General features: G+C 41.6%; 1 protein-coding gene across 2 annotated transcripts in view; it reads right to left on the bottom strand.

Annotated features, from left to right (window-relative positions):
* CLN8 (CLN8 transmembrane ER and ERGIC protein) overlaps positions 1-17,074 on the bottom strand; it is a 234,678-nt gene that overhangs the window by 197,630 nt on the left and 19,974 nt on the right. The window contains exon 1 of one of the 2 annotated variants that reach the window (XM_078647910.1): positions 15,018-15,108. The exons of the other annotated variant lie outside the window; for it this stretch is intronic. The gene's annotated coding sequence lies outside the window, so the exon portion shown is untranslated. Of the gene's footprint in view, positions 1-15,017; positions 15,109-17,074 lie in introns of those variants that run through there. 2 annotated transcript variants of the gene reach the window in all.

Here is a 17,074-nt window from a genome sequence, read left to right as displayed (position 1 = left end):
GATGGCCAGCTATGATTACGATGAACCCGGGCCTCCCAGTCGATCCACGGGTCTCTCCGGCGGTCCCGTCCAGCCGCAGCCTCAAGATGGTGCCTCGCGTCTCCCGAGGCCACGGCCACTTCGCTACGCCGCTGTACTGCAGCATCCGCTCGTCGCGTGTCCCAAACACCACGAGCACGGATCTTCACCACTTTGTGTGACCGGTCTGCTGATTGTTGAGATCCGGATTATTCAGGATGTTGAAATAATGCGGATCTCAGAAGGAAAGCATCTACTCGTCCATGTTCGTAAGCCAAGCCTCCATGATAAGGCTTTTTAAGCAGTCCTGGTTCAAGCCAAAATTCTGAGAGATTGCAGAGAGTTTTTGTCAGAGGTTCATAACTTGCCAGCAGCAAAATGCATGAAGAAAAACAGTTGTCAGTTGGGGACGAATTGGAAAAGCAGCAGGACCCTCTCCCAGACTGCAGGCAGATTTTATCTAATTACCCCCATGAAATGGTCCGAAATATGTGTTGGTCATGGTTTGTTTGTTTTCTCGTTCGGGTAGAAGCATATCCAACAAGACGAAATGATAGTCTAACAGTTGCTAAATTGCTACTAAGAGAAATGATACCTAGGTTTGGATTTCCAGTCTCTTTAGAAACAGATAGAGGAACACATTTTAATAATAAAATAATTTGGATGATTTGTGCAGCATTGCCTATTGACTAGAAGCTTTAGGTATGGTCGAGCAAATAAATGGCACTATTAAGTCGAGATTGTCAAAAGTTTGTGCGTCCACAGCACTGAAATGGCCTGATACTTTAGCTTTGGTTTTGATGAGTCTGAGAAGTATTCTTGATAAAAAAAAACGGAATTGTCTCCTCATGAATTGATTATGGGGAGAGAAATGAGACAGCCATTAATTCCAGCAAATCAACTGATGTATATAACTGACGATCTAGTGCTCGATTACTGCAAAGGGTTGGCTGATATGGTGCGTTCTGTGTATCATCAGGTTGGAGAAGTTGCAACCACAACACAGCTAGAACAAGCACATAGCCTAAGTCCAGGAGAGTGGATTCTGTTGAAGAAACATGTGAGAAAGTCGTGTTTGGAACCACGTTGGCATGGGCCATACCAAGTGATACTGGTGACGACAGCAGTGTAGTGTGGTGGCTTACCGAATTGGATTCACGCATGTCACACAAAAAGAGTCCCAAGTTCACTTGAAAGACAAGAAGAGGAAGAACAAGAACAGGTTGAGAGTCAAAAAGGGCATGAGTCTGAGCCTGAGCAAAGTCGAATTAAGTGGGCACCAGCTACTCGGTCTCAAGAGACAATTGTCGATGTTAATGATGGAGAGAATTTGATTCAAGAACAAGTACAGACGAGAAAAGAGGCAAACAAAAGAAGTTGTGAACCTAGTCTTGAACCTGGTGAAACTGTGCAAGTGAAAAAAGGAAGCAAAGAAGATATATGGCCTAAGGGAGTGAAAAGACTGAAATTCACTCTAAAAGAAAAAGTTCCAAATACAATACTAGAAGTACCAAGCCATACTGAACAAAGTGATTCCGAAGAAGATATCGTTTGGAGAACAAAAAGATCAAGAGTTCCGAACAAGAAGTATACAGCACCTGAGTGGACATAAGTGGTGACTGAAGCAGCTGAACAAACAGATCAGTGTGGGAAAGAGAACATCATAATAATTAAAAATGTATTTTACGTCAAGAAGCGACTGAATTTATAAATTTAGTAGAAGATAGGAGAAAGAGTTTTTAAGAAAAGGCTGCTGAGCAAAAGTCCCATGTACCTCCATGGGCTTTTAGAGAAGGTGATTATATGCTGTAATGACTCTGGATTGGCATCATAGAGGAAAGCTTTGATTACTAAGGTTAAAAACTGATTTTAATAATAATGTCATTGGTTCTAGTGAGTGTAATCATGTTTTTTTAATAACAGGAGGTTGGTGAGTAAGAAGTGATACAGATCCTGTTTTCCCTTGAATAGATTATGTGTGTGGTACAAATGCCTATCATAGGTTGCCGTACAAAAGGGGGTGGTGATGGACGGAGCATCTGAACCAATCAAACACTCACACCCAGTCAAAAGATCTGGGTCTAATCCATCACCGTTCTTTAGCCCACTCTGCCACCCCAGTTCAGACATGGCTATATGCAAATCAGTCTGACCCTGTGCCTCATGGGAACAGTCCAGCCCGAACTGCCAAGCCATGCTTTCCCTGGACCGGACACAGGCTTCAGAGGACCGGTTTCTGGCATTACAACCGTCTTCAGCCCGGCTTGCTTGAATCCAGTGGCAAAGTGAGCAAGGGACTCACATCTGAGCATACCCTTCCACACTTGTGGCAGCCAAAAGCGGTACAAAAGGGGGTGGTGATGGACGGAGCATCTGAACCAATCAAACACTCACACCCAGTCAAAAGATCTGGGTCTAATCCATCACCGTTCTTTAGCCCACTCTGCCACCCCTGTTCAGACATGGCTATATGCAAATCAGTCTGACCCTGTGCCTCATGGGAACAGTCCAGCCCGAACTGCCAAGCCATGCCTTCCCTGGACCGGAAACAAGCTTCCGAGGACCGGTTTCTGGCATTACAGCCGTCTTCAGCCCGGCTTGCTTGAATCCAGTGGCAAAGTGAGCAAGGGACTCACGTCTGAGCATACCCTGCCACACTTATGGCAGCCAAAAGCGGTACAAAAGGGGGTGGTGATGGACGGAGCATCTGAACCAATCAAACACTCACACCCAGTCAAAAGATCTGGGTCTAATCCATCACCGTTCTTTAGCCCACTCTGCCACCCCTGTTCAGACATGGCTATATGCAAATCAGTCTGACCCTGTGCCTCATGGGAACAGTCCAGCCCGAACTGCCAAGCCATGCTTTCCCTGGACCGGACACAGGCTTCCGAGGACCGGTTTCTGGCATTACAACCGTCTTCAGCCCGGCTTGCTTGAATCCAGTGGCAAAGTGAGCAAGGGACTCACATCTGAGCATACCCTTCCACACTTGTGGCAGCCAAAAGCGGTACAAAAGGGGGTGGTGATGGACGGAGCATCTGAACCAATCAAACACTCACACCCAGTCAAAAGATCTGGGTCTAATCCATCACCGTTCTTTAGCCCACTCTGCCACCCCTGTTCAGACATGGCTATATGCAAATCAGTCTGACCCTGTGCCTCATGGGAACAGTCCAGCCCGAACTGCCAAGCCATGCCTTCCCTGGACCGGAAACAAGCTTCCGAGGACCGGTTTCTGGCATTACAACCGTCTTCAGCCCGGCTTGCTTGAATCCAGTGGCAAAGTGAGCAAGGGACTCACATCTGAGCATACCCTTCCACACTTGTGGCAGCCAAAAGCGGTACAAAAGGGGGTGGTGAAGGACGGAGCATCTGAACCAATCAAACACTCACACCCAGTCAAAAGATCTGGGTCTAATCCATCACCGTTCTTTAGCCCACTCTGCCACCCCAGTTCAGACATGGCTATATGCAAATCAGTCTGACCCTGTGCCTCATGGGAACAGTCCAGCCCGAACTGCCAAGCCATGCTTTCCCTGGACCGGACACAGGCTTCCGAGGACCGGTTTCTGGCATTACAACCGTCTTCAGCCCGGCTTGCTTGAATCCAGTGGCAAAGTGAGCAAGGGACTCACATCTGAGCATACCCTTCCACACTTGTGGCAGCCAAAAGCGGTACAAAAGGGGGTGGTGATGGACGGAGCATCTGAACCAATCAAACACTCACACCCAGTCAAAAGATCTGGGTCTAATCCATCACCGTTCTTTAGCCCACTCTGCCACCCCTGTTCAGACATGGCTATATGCAAATCAGTCTGACCCTGTGCCTCATGGGAACAGTCCAGCCCGAACTGCCAAGCCATGCCTTCCCTGGACCGGAAACAAGCTTCCGAGGACCGGTTTCTGGCATTACAGCCGTCTTCAGCCCGGCTTGCTTGAATCCAGTGGCAAAGTGAGCAAGGGACTCACGTCTGAGCATACCCTGCCACACTTATGGCAGCCAAAAGCAGTAAAAAAGGGGGTGGTTATGGACAGAGCATCTGAATCAATCAAACACTCACACCCAGTCAAAAGATCTGGGTCTAATCCATCATCGTTCTTTAGCCCACTCTGCCACCCCAGTTCAGACATGGCTATATGCAAATCAGTCTGACCCTGTGCCTCATGGGAACAGTCCAGCCCGAACTGCCAAGCCATGCCTTCCTTGGACCGGAAACAACCTTCCGAGGACCGGTTTCTTGCATTACAGCCGTCTTCAGCCCGGTTTGCTTGAATCCAGTGGCAAAGTGAGCAAGGGACTCACGTCTGAGTCAAAAGATCTGGGTTTGATCTATCACCGTTCTTTAGCCCACTCTGCCACCCCAGTTCAGACATGGCTATATGCAAATCAGTCTGACCCTGTGCCTCATGGGAACAGTCCAGCCCGAACTGCCAAGCCATGCCTTCCCTGGAAACAAGCTTCCGAGGACCGGTTTCTGGCATTCCAGCCGTCTTCAGCCCGGCTTGCTTGAATCCAGTGGCAAAGTGAGCAAAGGTCTTTTCCTCTCGCTACTGGAGTAGCCAACAACGTGTGATATTTGCTACTGGACTTGGCAGTAAGCCTATAATCACCTTCGTGGCCGCAGAGGAGGGAGAGGCGCCGGCCCCGGGACTGCGAGGACCAGCATACAACACCCTCAGCTGGGTCCTCTTCCCGCGTGAGCCGCGCCCCCTCCCAGTGCCACGCCCCCAGCCAAGTGCGGATAACTTCTCGCGGCCCCGTGTAAGAGACGCTGCTGCTGCTGTGTTTGTTTTCCTCTCGCTACTGGAGTAGCCAACAACGTGTGATATTTGCTACTGGACTTGGCAGTAAGCCTATAATCACCTTCGTGGCCGCAGAGGAGGGAGAGGCGCCGGCCCCGGGACTGCGAGGACCAGCATACAACACCCTCAGCTGGGTCCTCTTCCCGCGTGAGCCGCGCCCCCTCCCAGTGCCACGCCCCTACAACCTAACACACTACTTAATCAAACCCTGCAACGCGCATCGCGGGACGCGCGCGGGTCGGAGCACGGGGCGAAGCCCAGGCAAAGGGCGGGCCGTCTGTGGCCGTCCGGGGACGTACCAGGACGGGACGGGCCACCTTATTTTCATTTTACCTCTACCCTACAACTGCGACCTATCAAATCCTGGTACCCTAGGGTCCTAGGGTCGAGTAAAAACCGGCTTCAGTGCGGTAAATGTAACATCTGTCTACTTGACTCTACTATCAGGGAGACGACTCTTTGAGCTGTTGGCGTACCAATCAACAACAGAGAAGGTACCATTACCTACACCTCGCAAATTCCTTCCAGCAAACCTAAATGGCTTTTAAAAAGCTCAGATCTCGCACTATATTCATGAAGCGAATGGGCACTGAGGAAGCAGTCAGAAAATCTTCTGACAAAGCAATAAAACACGGCCAGATAACTAGAACCCCGGCAATTAGTAACTATTTCACAGCCTTATCACCAAAAAAGCAAGCTCCTACTCACGTTTGGGAAATTCCAACAAATATTGAAACAACTAAAATCAATGAGGTAACTGAGTTGCCCCTCCTGGACCTTCAAACTATTCAAAATTCTAGCGTTTTGGGTCTTGAATCCAACCAAAATATATTATTTTCAACACAGGAATCACAAATCCCGAATCACGAGTCCTTACACTTAACATCTCTAACACCTATAAAACGAATAGGTAGCCTTTCCTGTACTGAGGATCCTTTTCAAAACGACATGAAGTCGATGGAAAATATCTTAGATCTTCAGTCAAATCCAGATAATTCACTCACCAGGTCCCAGGAACAATCACTAGAACACAAAATAGTCCTGGATTCTTCATTGGACCCATTTCTTCCTAATAACATTAATTCAACTAATACCGCAACACCTATATCAAAAGCTCTTTACACCTTACAGGAAATATTGGAATTGGTTCTTTCTTTTTTAGGTAATATCTTGGAAAACTCCGATCAAAACTTGGATGTCCAAATTGGCATATTAAAATTCTTAGTAGAAGAAAAAAGGAAAAAAGAATTCGCTGATGTAACAAATAATAAACAGATAACTGTTGCGAAGCAGGACAACTACAATACTTCTTCTAATATCATCATAAGCACGGAGTCTCAAATTAAATGTGACAATAGTACCCAAACACTCGAGGTAAAAATACTTGAAAAACCAAATAAGAAGATCCGGAAAAATCCTAAGGATGTCAAAATATACTCCTTGAAGAAACTTTTTAGAGAAGAGCCTTTACCCACTGTTAAAGAGTACTCTATTTTTTCGGTTTCCAATAAATTAAACTTGCAAAAGTCAGGGTCCGATAAGGAAGAACAAGGAACCTCTACAAAATTTACACCTGATGAAGTTGGAGACGACAAGATCTCCCAAATAAACCTTAACCTAGAAAAAAAGGGAAAAACAGAAGAAGGAAACCGATAAGAAGAATTAATAAAAAGAACTCCCGAAAGCTAAAATTCAAAAACACCATCACTCCTCAAAAAAATCAAGAGGGACAAAATGATAAATTAATATCTGATTTAACTTTGGTAGAGGCAACTAGTGTTAGGAAAAATATACAATCAATAAAGTCATTGAACTATAGAGCGAATGAATTTATACCTTCCAAATTTACTGATAGAGTAGGACAGACAAACAAGGAAATAAGTGAAAATAACAATAAGATGCCTTTAGGCTGTGAACAAATCTTGACTAATCATTTACAATTTGAAGAACTCTTTCCAATCGATAATTTACCATTAAATCGAGGAAGGATAATTAGTCTTCTACAACAAATACATCCATTACAATCTATAACCAGCAAAGAAATAGATCTGGTGACCTTCCCCATAAAAGAAAATCGTAAAATAGCGGAAGTAACATTTTGGTCATCCGTACTTCCCGGGATTATTATAAAGGAAAAAGAAACATTACACAAATGTGGTTATGATGTTATCGAAAGATTTCTTTCTAAGGAAACTAAAGTTAAGAACAGGACTACTGGCCTCTTAGGCACTAATTTGAATACCCCAATTGAGAATCGTTATTCTAAGAATTCTAATCAAGACGATCTAGGATCAATTCGCGCTAGAAAAGAAATTTTGAAAATTCATGTGAACAATGGCGAAAGAAAAGTCTGGAGCCAAGACCTAAACGCGACAGAGGACAAAAAATCAACAAAGTCTTGGGCTTGGGTCTCGGAGACATTAAACAGTAATAAATTATCTTACCATCAACATCCTAGTGTTTAACAATGGTTTAGAGATCACTTCATGGAACATAGCCGGAAAAACAAATAATAAAATGAATGAAGCTCTCAAAAATCATCCCGATATTTTGGCTCTGCAGGAAACCTGGGCAACAAAATCTTTTAACCAGACGGGCTACTATGTCTACGATATTCCTGCTAAAGCTACAAACCGAGGCCATGCAAGGGGCGGATTGGCAATTTTGTTGAGTGAGGATCATTCATGGTCCCAAGAAGTTGTTGAGTCTAATTCTGATAACTTCCAAAGTATTAAGGTTTTGCTGAAGACTCATAATTTAGACCAAAAAAATGTCTTTCTACTTTTTAATATGTATGTCCCCCCCGGCACCAACCAGGACGTCATCTTTATGGAAACCTTGGATGCAATTGCACAGATAATCGAAGACCGAGCAAATATGTCTTATTTAATCATGGGCGACCTGAATGGAAAAATTTCTAATGTCGAGATCGGAAAATGGGCAAAACCCTACAAAGAAGAATCGCTGGAACTATCTATCCCAATTTTTCCTAAAGGGAAAGCTTCAGATAAGAGAGGAAAACTGTTATTAGCATGTTTGCCAAACCTAAATGGGACAATTTTGAATGGCAACGTGGACGGAGACATACCGGCGTCTTTTACAAGACGAGGGAAAGGATCTCTAACAATTATTGATTATATAATATGTGGCATGGAGCTAGTGGATACAGTTACATATTTGAGCATCAACTTTACAGATGATAGCGACCATGCTCTCTTACGCTTAAACACTGGTTGGTCGGTTATACCCTCCTCGACAAACCCAATCATGTTCCATAAAAGTAATATTGAAATTAACAACAACCAGAGACGGATCTTTTGGAACTCGGCGACCTTGGACCATATCACTGAAATGATTTCACATAGTCAACTTTTAACTAGTATACATTCTAGCGACCAAATAACAAACTTCGAAAGTATTATCAACAAACTTAAACGAGCTCTCTTAGATAGGATCAAACAAGATAAAAATAAAAATAAAAATTACAAGAAAAACAATACAAATACAACCAGGAGAACTTTGACCTCGGAGAGGCTCAACAAACTCATTCGAGGTCAATATTTGAAATTTTCACCTGTAATTCAACAAGAAATTAATACACTAAAAAATCAATTAAGAAGAGAGAAGAATAGTCAAAAAAGAATGTTGCAGGACAAAAATTGGGTGGATATTCAAGTAGCGGCAAAAAAATACAATCAAAGAAAATACTGGTCCCTAATCGCCAAAATGACAGGAACAAGAAAGAAACTACATGCTACACCAGTTCCATCGCAGGAATGGGAAATCTATCTAACCGATCTATACAAGGAAAATTCAAGTAAATCAGACAGAAAAGACACAGACATTATCTTGGAAAATAATTCTATTCTGATAGCAAAAACTACAGCATTTTCCATAGAAATGCATATCAGAAAAGCAAGAAGCACCGCCGCGTCAGGTCCTGATCAAATACCCATTAAGGTTTTGCAGTCATATCCTAAAGAATGGAGTCAGATGTTACTACCGCTCTTCAACTATATCCTCGTCACTGGGAGACTACCAAAGTCGTGGCAGTGGAGTATTATAATTCCCATTTATAAAAAGGGGAGTAAAATTATCGCTGGCAACTATCGCCAAATAGCGTTGATGGACGCTACAGGAAAAATCTTCGCTGCTGAGGTTTTGGATAGACTAAAAGACTGGGCCTTCTCGCAGGGTTTAATACCTAAGTACCAAGCAGGCTTTCGTCCTAACCATTCAGTTACTGACAACATATCAATTCTCCAGACTATTTTAGACAAATACATCGTACAGAAATTACAACCAGTGTATGCTGCGTTTATTGACTATTCTACAGCATTCGATCGCGTAGACAGACCTACACTGTGGAAAAAGTTAAGGAGATTGGGAATTCCGGAATACCTACTGCAGATCATAATTAATTTACATACCAACACCTGGTCCCAGGTGCAAATGGGGAGTGAAAAAGGACTAACCAAATCGATCAAAACCGCTAATGGGCTTAAACAAGGGTGCCTTCTAGCACCAATATTATTTTCACTGTACCTTAGTGATTTACCGTATCATTTGCAAAAATGCTCTAGTCTGCCTCCAAAGATCGCTTCACATAGTGTTCACGCTCTGCTATACGCAGATGACATTGTAATGTTGGACCTTACACCCTGTGGTTTACAAAAGTTACTGGATACTTTAAATGATTACTCGAAGGACCATTTTTTAATTCCAAATTTAACAAAAACCAAAGTGGTAGCTTTTTCTGGTAGGAAACAAAGTGTAAAATATTGTTGGAAACTTGACGGGGTTAGAGTAGAAGAAGTTGATGAATATACTTACCTCGGCAGGATTTTCTCAAAGAACTTGCAAAATATAAAACAGATAAACAATTTAAAGAGAAAATCAGAATTACACGCCGGGGCTCTTTCCAGATTGTACTCTGCCACAGGAAATAGGCACTTCTCTTCAGTGCTAAAAGTGTACAGAGCAAAAATTTCTCCGGTTTTATCTTATGCTACTGAGCACATACCAATAAAGCAATGGTCCTATATGGACCTAACCGAAGGGAAAATTTTGAAAAAAATCTTAAAGGTTTCTAAATCAACACCTGTTCAAGCCCTAAGACTGGAATTCTCATTAACAAGCTCTTATGCTACAGCTGTTGCCAACGTTATCAGATGGGCTTATAATATTCTGCACGCAAAGGAAGGTTCACTGCGATCCTTGCTAAAGACCGAGACATTTGAATTAGATGCATCAAAACTCAACTTTTTCAGGAACATGTCAGCGGCATTTGAAATTGCTAAACTTACTAAAGACACGTTACTTACCTGGTCAAATTCCCAACTGAAACTCTTTCTAAAATGTTTTACACCTAGACTGAGCTTTGATCTGGATTTTGCATATTGTAGTAAGTTATCTACATATAAACTCTATACTGATACATTGGAATACAAGCAAATACAGCCATATTTAGGATTCTCCCTTACGCATGGTGCAAGAAGGGCTATAACAATGTTGCGTTTAGGTATTTTACCTGTGTCAACCTTTACCTCTAGATGGTCACTAGCTGGTTCCCCGATATGTAAACTCTGTCAAGGAGGTGATCAGGACATTGAGCATATTTTATACGTATGTCCTCATCCAAATATAGTATCAGCACGGGCAAGATATCTTGACCCGATATATCGTAAATGCAAAATTATTACAGTAAAAAATGTGTTATTAGTGGGCAAACAACCACCCAGTGAATGGGTTTGTTATAATTTTTACAAATTTTTAAAGTCTTCTTTAACATTATTTTAATTTCTGTTGATTTATTTTTATGTAAACTGTTTTTAAATTTGTGGTCCTCAGTTGAGTACCAAAACAAATAAAAATCTTTTTGACTTGTGGAGATCAAAGTAGAACAGTGTTTACCCTCACAATCTATTGTTATTGTTTATTATTTACAAGTAACATAAAAGTTCATAATGATCATTTAAACCACCAGGTATAACAGTTCCTAATGATTTTATCCAATAGGTCTCCCTACGTGCCAACAGTGTGTTCAAGTCCATGCCTGTATTAGATTGAATACATTCCAAAATCGTGTAACGTAATTGTGGGATAGTATGTGATGCTTCTGACCAGTGTCTTGCTAAAGAGGAATTAGTGTTCTTGTTTCTGATTCTACTCTTGTGTTCTACTATGCGTGTTTTTACCTTCCTGCTGGTTCTTCCCACATATACTAAACCACATGGACATTTTATAGCATATACCACCTTCTCTGTATTGCAATCAGACGTGTGTCTGAGCTCGATATTTTTGCCTGTATGTGGATGAGTTAAATTCTTGCCCATGATTACGTTGCCGCATTGTCCACAGTTATAGCATTTTGTCATGCCCTTATGTTTGGTATGATGTGCCTTCTTTGCGGGTTTCAGAAGTTCCCTTAGATTGTTTGCCCTGGTATGCGCAAACAATGGCATTCCATGAAATACTTGCTGGAAATCCGGTTCATTTTCTATCAGTTCCCATCGATTTGTAATGATCTTTTTGATTGCTGAGGCCTGAGCTGAATATTTCAGGACACATACTTCTCGCTTCATTGGTGGTTTTTCTTTCTTCCTCAAAAGTTCCTCACGTGATACTTGGGAAACCTTATGTTGAGCTTCCTTCAGAATTGTTTCAGGATATCCTCGGTCCTTAAACTCAGTCATAGGTTGTTCAATTGTTGCCTGACATGCTTCTGCTCCAGAGGTAATCCTTTTGATACGCATCATCTGAGAGATGGGTAAGTGTTTTTTCAAGGCATGTGGGTGTGCACTTGAAAACAATAAAGCATTGTTCACATCCGTTGGTTTCTTATAAACCTTGGTTTCTAAACCTGCCTGTGTCTTCTTGATCAATATATCCAGAAAATTAACTGATTCCGTACTGATTTCACAGGTGAATTTAATTCTTGGGTTGCATTGATCCAGTTCTTTGATGCATGTTTCCAGTAACTGTTTAGTGCCAGTCCAAACAACCAGAATGTCGTCAATATAACGGATGAAAAGTGCTGCATTCTCATTCCAAGATTTGTTTCATAACACATGTTGCTCTTCAAAATGAGACATAAACGTATTAGCGTACGAGGGTGCCCCCGGAAAACCCATAGAGGTTCCGGTACGTTGTATGTAATGGTCCCCCTGCCAGACAAAATAGCTCTGATACAGCGCAAACTGTAGAAGTTCCAAAAGAAAAATACTTGTTGTTTCTGGAATGTCTGAGTGTAATAATTTCCACTCCAACGCTTCAATGCCTTCATTATGTGCTATCGACATGTAGAGGGCTACTACATCTATGGTACAGAGATGAATATCTTGTAGAAATAAGTGTCTCACTGATTCTAACTTATGTAAACAATCTGTCGTATCCTTCACATAGGTAACCCATGTCTGTACGAGTGGTTGTAGATAATGGTCAAGATAGTATCCTAGTGGTTCGTTGATTGATCCACATCCCCCTACAATGGGTCTGAATGGAGGTTGGGTTTTATGCTTGTGAATCTTCGGAAGCATGTATATTGTGGATACTCGTGGAGTCGTATTGTACAAAAATTTCTTGGTGTTGTCATCAATGGTACCCGCATCCACTGCCTTTTGAAGCATTGCATCTAATGTAGACAAAATTTCCAATGTTGGGTCATGATCCAACTTGATGTATGTCTCTTCGTCAGCTACGTGTCGATTCACACTAACCACATAGAAATTGGTGTCTAGCACCACCAGCGCTCCTCCTTTGTCGGCAGGGTGAAATGTGATTGATTCCTCTTGTCGAAGTTTATTCAAAATACGTCGTTCTCTTACACTGAGATTTGCCCGGGATGGTGGACCATATCGTATACCTTCCAGATCCTTCTTTATCAAGGTTTCAAATGTATCCAGCGTCTTGTGAGAGATAGGTGAGATGAATTTACTCTTAGGTTTAAACTTGTGTATCTTGGGTTCATCTTCCATCGTTATAGGCATATTGGCAAAGAACCATCTCAATCTTAATTTTCACATGAACTTAAAAAGCATCACTTCTGTTTCCAAAGCATTCGATGCATATGTGGGAACGAAAGAGATTACTTTACTTAAGACCATTTCTTCATCTCTAGTTAATGGTCTTTTTGAAATGTTCACCACTAGCGATTTAGATTCTTCACTGTCCTCTGCGGTCTGCCGGTTTCTTTTATCAATTTTGGTTTTTCCACGCCTGACTGGCCGTCTGCGTTCACTACGTTCTTGTCCGGCGGCATCTTCACCGATGGGCCTTCCACTAAAAAAGAAGTTGTACCAGCAGAAGTAGTAGCTGTATCTGTTGAAATTACATGGGATGTCTCTGACATTTGAGACACCCTGGGTCGTTGCAACGACAGATCTTGGTCATTCACGATACTCTCTTCCGATGACGATGCTCCAGGTTTTTTAAAAACCCTTCTTTGTGCATATTTTTCAGCCCACGTATATACCTCGTCCAGCTTATAATCTATGGTGTCACGACGGAATTTTCGTGTCTTTCGTTCATGAACCTCTTTTGCATGAATATCCAAATTTTTATTAATGTTTTCGAGTACCTTATCCCAATCCTCTTGCTCCATACGTTCGATGATATCATCTTTGAGTTTATTGATATCCAAGGTCAGCTCTCTCAATAAAGTCGAGATTTCTTCCACAATCAAAAGTATAAGATCCAACGAGCATTTGTTTAATATGGCATACCAACGTGCCATAAATGTTTTATCAAACCTAAAGAGCATAGGACGCAGTGCAATCCTCAAACCTTATGATACTCTATTAGTGTTGCAGCATGTAAGCGCTGATTAATTTTTTTCCTCATCAAATATTCGAGTTGCCGTAGTTGCTGTGCTATAGTTCCTGAAGAGGAACCAAATTCTCTAGTTTCCTTTACCAGTGCATAAATTGATTCTGCTTCCTCTGTTGAATATACTTTTGTATCAGCTTGATTAGTTGTTATGTTAGCTATGTCTTGCCACATTTTGTCTTAAGGGTGCTGGTCCACGTGTGGGCACGTGAGTTATAATGTGTGTATTATATCGTGAACCTGCACACCTGTGTATTAAACTCCTAAGTCCTAGTTTATAGCTCGTGACGGTTTTGCGTGCTTATAGGTAAGAGGGCATATGCCCTAAGCCCTCAAATACCAAAGATATCTAAACAGAGCGCAGGGGTTACCCTACGCTACCTATCGCACAGCTGTGGGCAGAAGGCCTCTGTGTTAGTCAGATATTCAAAATTAAACTTTTAACTTTACTCTTCACAAATTCCAGTTTATTTTCTCATCATAAATACTGGTATATCATATCTTTTCAAAATCAGTAGAATTCATTTTTCTATATATTTACAGTTTCTATACACCAATCAATGCAGAGAAAAATTCAATTGTTGATTTTCTAGTTCATACATTGCTTACTCTACTGATCAAAGACCGAAATTTAAAGAAGTACCCAATGCATTTCGGGTTCAACACTGAACCCTTCGTCAGGGGATACATTTCGAAACAAATTATAATAATATGCAAATGTCAAATGATATATGAAGCAATGTTGTCGGTTCCAATTCAGATCTGTAACACAAACAAAAACAGAACAGCCGGATATCTTTATAAGTTTCAAGTTGCTTAACATACATTATTGCCATATTCGTACAACGATAGAAGGTTTTTACTGGGGATTGACACTGTTACCACCAGATCTCCAAAGAGTGAAAAAAGAAAAAGTCAAGAAAAGTGATCACTGTCTCACCTTAATTTAAAAACCACATAGTGTTTGGTCCAGTTATAAAAGGAACACCCCTAGTGCTGTGTCTAGAAATCTTCTCCCATTTAAACAATGTGTTAGTCATTCTCACCTCAACACATTATCCAGCGTGTTATGTAATACTATGATGAAAAGTTATCACTCTCAAAGAGGCCAACCGTGATTGATTATGTACAGGAAATAGTGCTCCTAGAATAGTCCTAAAGCTCCAAGCCCTCTAACATGAACTGATATTAAAGTTCTCCTTACCAGGGTTCGTCTCGCTATCTGCTCTTTTTTCAATATGCAGTATTAGTAGTGCAGCTCAAATGCAACAATCATCAAGCCTGTAAAGCACGAACAACTGTCATAAAAATAACCCTTCTCATGTAATTTATCCTCTATTATAACTATAGTCTCACTCGGTTCATACCTCTCTCCTCTCACTCGGCTCCGTAACGTGTCTCTGTTCTTAATCTTGCTTGTAGTCCAAAACAGTAGTATTATTCGATCGCCACGCTTCTCCAATGCCGATTCTAAAAAGTGAACGTACAAATCACGTTCTGCCATTATGTCTTATCTCCTACTCGCTTAACTCCCACTGCCTGCTGCAACCTACATTTTTCCAAACAATCACCCACGCTCACCTTTATTCAATGCCTGCCGCCATAGTGTCTTCCAAAACCCGATCCCTCACAGTAGTCACGTGATCGGAAGGGCTCCTAGCACTTCCTTAAAAGCTACAACATCGACGTGGGACTCAATGTGCGTGAACACTAACGAAGGACTAAGTCCAGAGCGTCAGAGAATCAGTGAGACACTTATTTCTACAAGATATTCATCTCTGTACCATAGATGTAGTAGCCCTCTACACGTCGATAGCACATAATGAAGGCATTGAAGCGTTGGAGTGGAAATTATTACACTCAGACATTCCAGAAACAACAAGTATTTTTCTTTTGGAACTTCTACAGTTTGCGCTGTATCAGAGCTATTTTGTCAGGCAGGGGGACCATTACATACAACGTACCGGAACCTCTATGGGTTTTCCGGGGGCACCCTCGTACGCTAATACGTTTATGTCTCATTTTGAAGAGCAACATGTGTTATGAAACAAATCTTGGAATGAGAATGCAGCACTTTTCATCCGTTATATTGACGACATTCTGGTTGTTTGGACTGGCACTAAACAGTTACTGGAAACATGCATCAAAGAACTGGATCAATGCAACCTAAGAATTAAATTCACCTGTGAAATCAGCACGGAATCAGTTCATTTTCTGGATATATTGATCAAGAAGACACAGGCAGGTTTAGAAACCAAGGTTTATAAGAAACCAACGGATGTGAACAATGCTTTATTGTTTTCAAGTGCACACCCACATTACCCATCTCTCAGATGATGCGTATCAAAAGGATTACCTCTGGAGCAGAAGCATGTCAGGCAACAATTGAACAACATATGACTGAGTTTAAGGACCGAGGATATCCTGAAACAATTCTGAAGGAAGCTCAACATAAGGTTTCCCAAGTATCACGTGAGGAACTTTTGAGGAAGAAAGAAAAACCACCAATGAAGCGAGAAGTATGTGTCCTGAAATATTCAGCTCAGGCCTCAGCAATCAAAAAGATCATTAGAAATCGATGGGAACTGATAGAAAATGAACCGGATTTCCAGCAAGTATTTCATGGAACGCCATTGTTTGCGCATACCAGGGCAAACAATCTAAGGGAACTTCTGAAACCCGCAAAGAAGGCACATCATACCAAACATAAGGGCATGACAAAATGCTATAACTGTGGACAATGCGGCAACGTAATCATGGGCAAGAATTTAACTCATCCACATACAGGCAAAAATATCGAGCTCAGACACACGTCTGATTGCAATACAGAGAAGGTGGTATATGCTATAAAATGTCCATGTGGTTTAGTATATGTGGGAAGAACCAGCAGGAAGGTAAAAACACGCATAGCAGAACACAAGAGTAGAATCAGAAACAAGAACACTAATTCCTCTTTAGCAAGACACTGGTCAGAAGCATCACATACTATCTCACAATTACGTTACACGATTTTGGAATGTATTCAATCTAATACAGGCATGGACTTGAACACACTGTTGGCACGTAGGGAGACCTATTGGATAAAATCATTAGGAACTGTTATACCTGGTGGTTTAAATGATCATTATGAACTTTTATGTTACTTGTAAATAATAAACAATAACAATAGATTGTGAGGGTAAACACTGTTCTACTTTGATCTCCACTATTGTCTTTCATTTTTTATTTAATAGTCATCATTACAATGATTTTCATTTCCATTTCATGCTCCTATGATATTTTTCACACAGATTGTACAGCTTCCTGCTTTGTACGTAATTTTTCCTATTCACCTTTTGTATCTATGGCTTCCTTTGGAACTCTAATATTACACAATTCACAATCGAGTAGGAGGTAATGATTTCCTCATGGTATTTTGTTATTT

This window comes from Lissotriton helveticus, chromosome 6 (assembly GCF_964261635.1).
Source record: "Lissotriton helveticus chromosome 6, aLisHel1.1, whole genome shotgun sequence".
In the NCBI taxonomy this organism is placed as follows: Eukaryota; Metazoa; Chordata; class Amphibia; order Caudata; family Salamandridae; genus Lissotriton; species Lissotriton helveticus.
The sequence above is the reverse complement of the archived record's forward strand: the minus strand, read 5'-3'. Positions and strand labels throughout refer to the sequence as shown.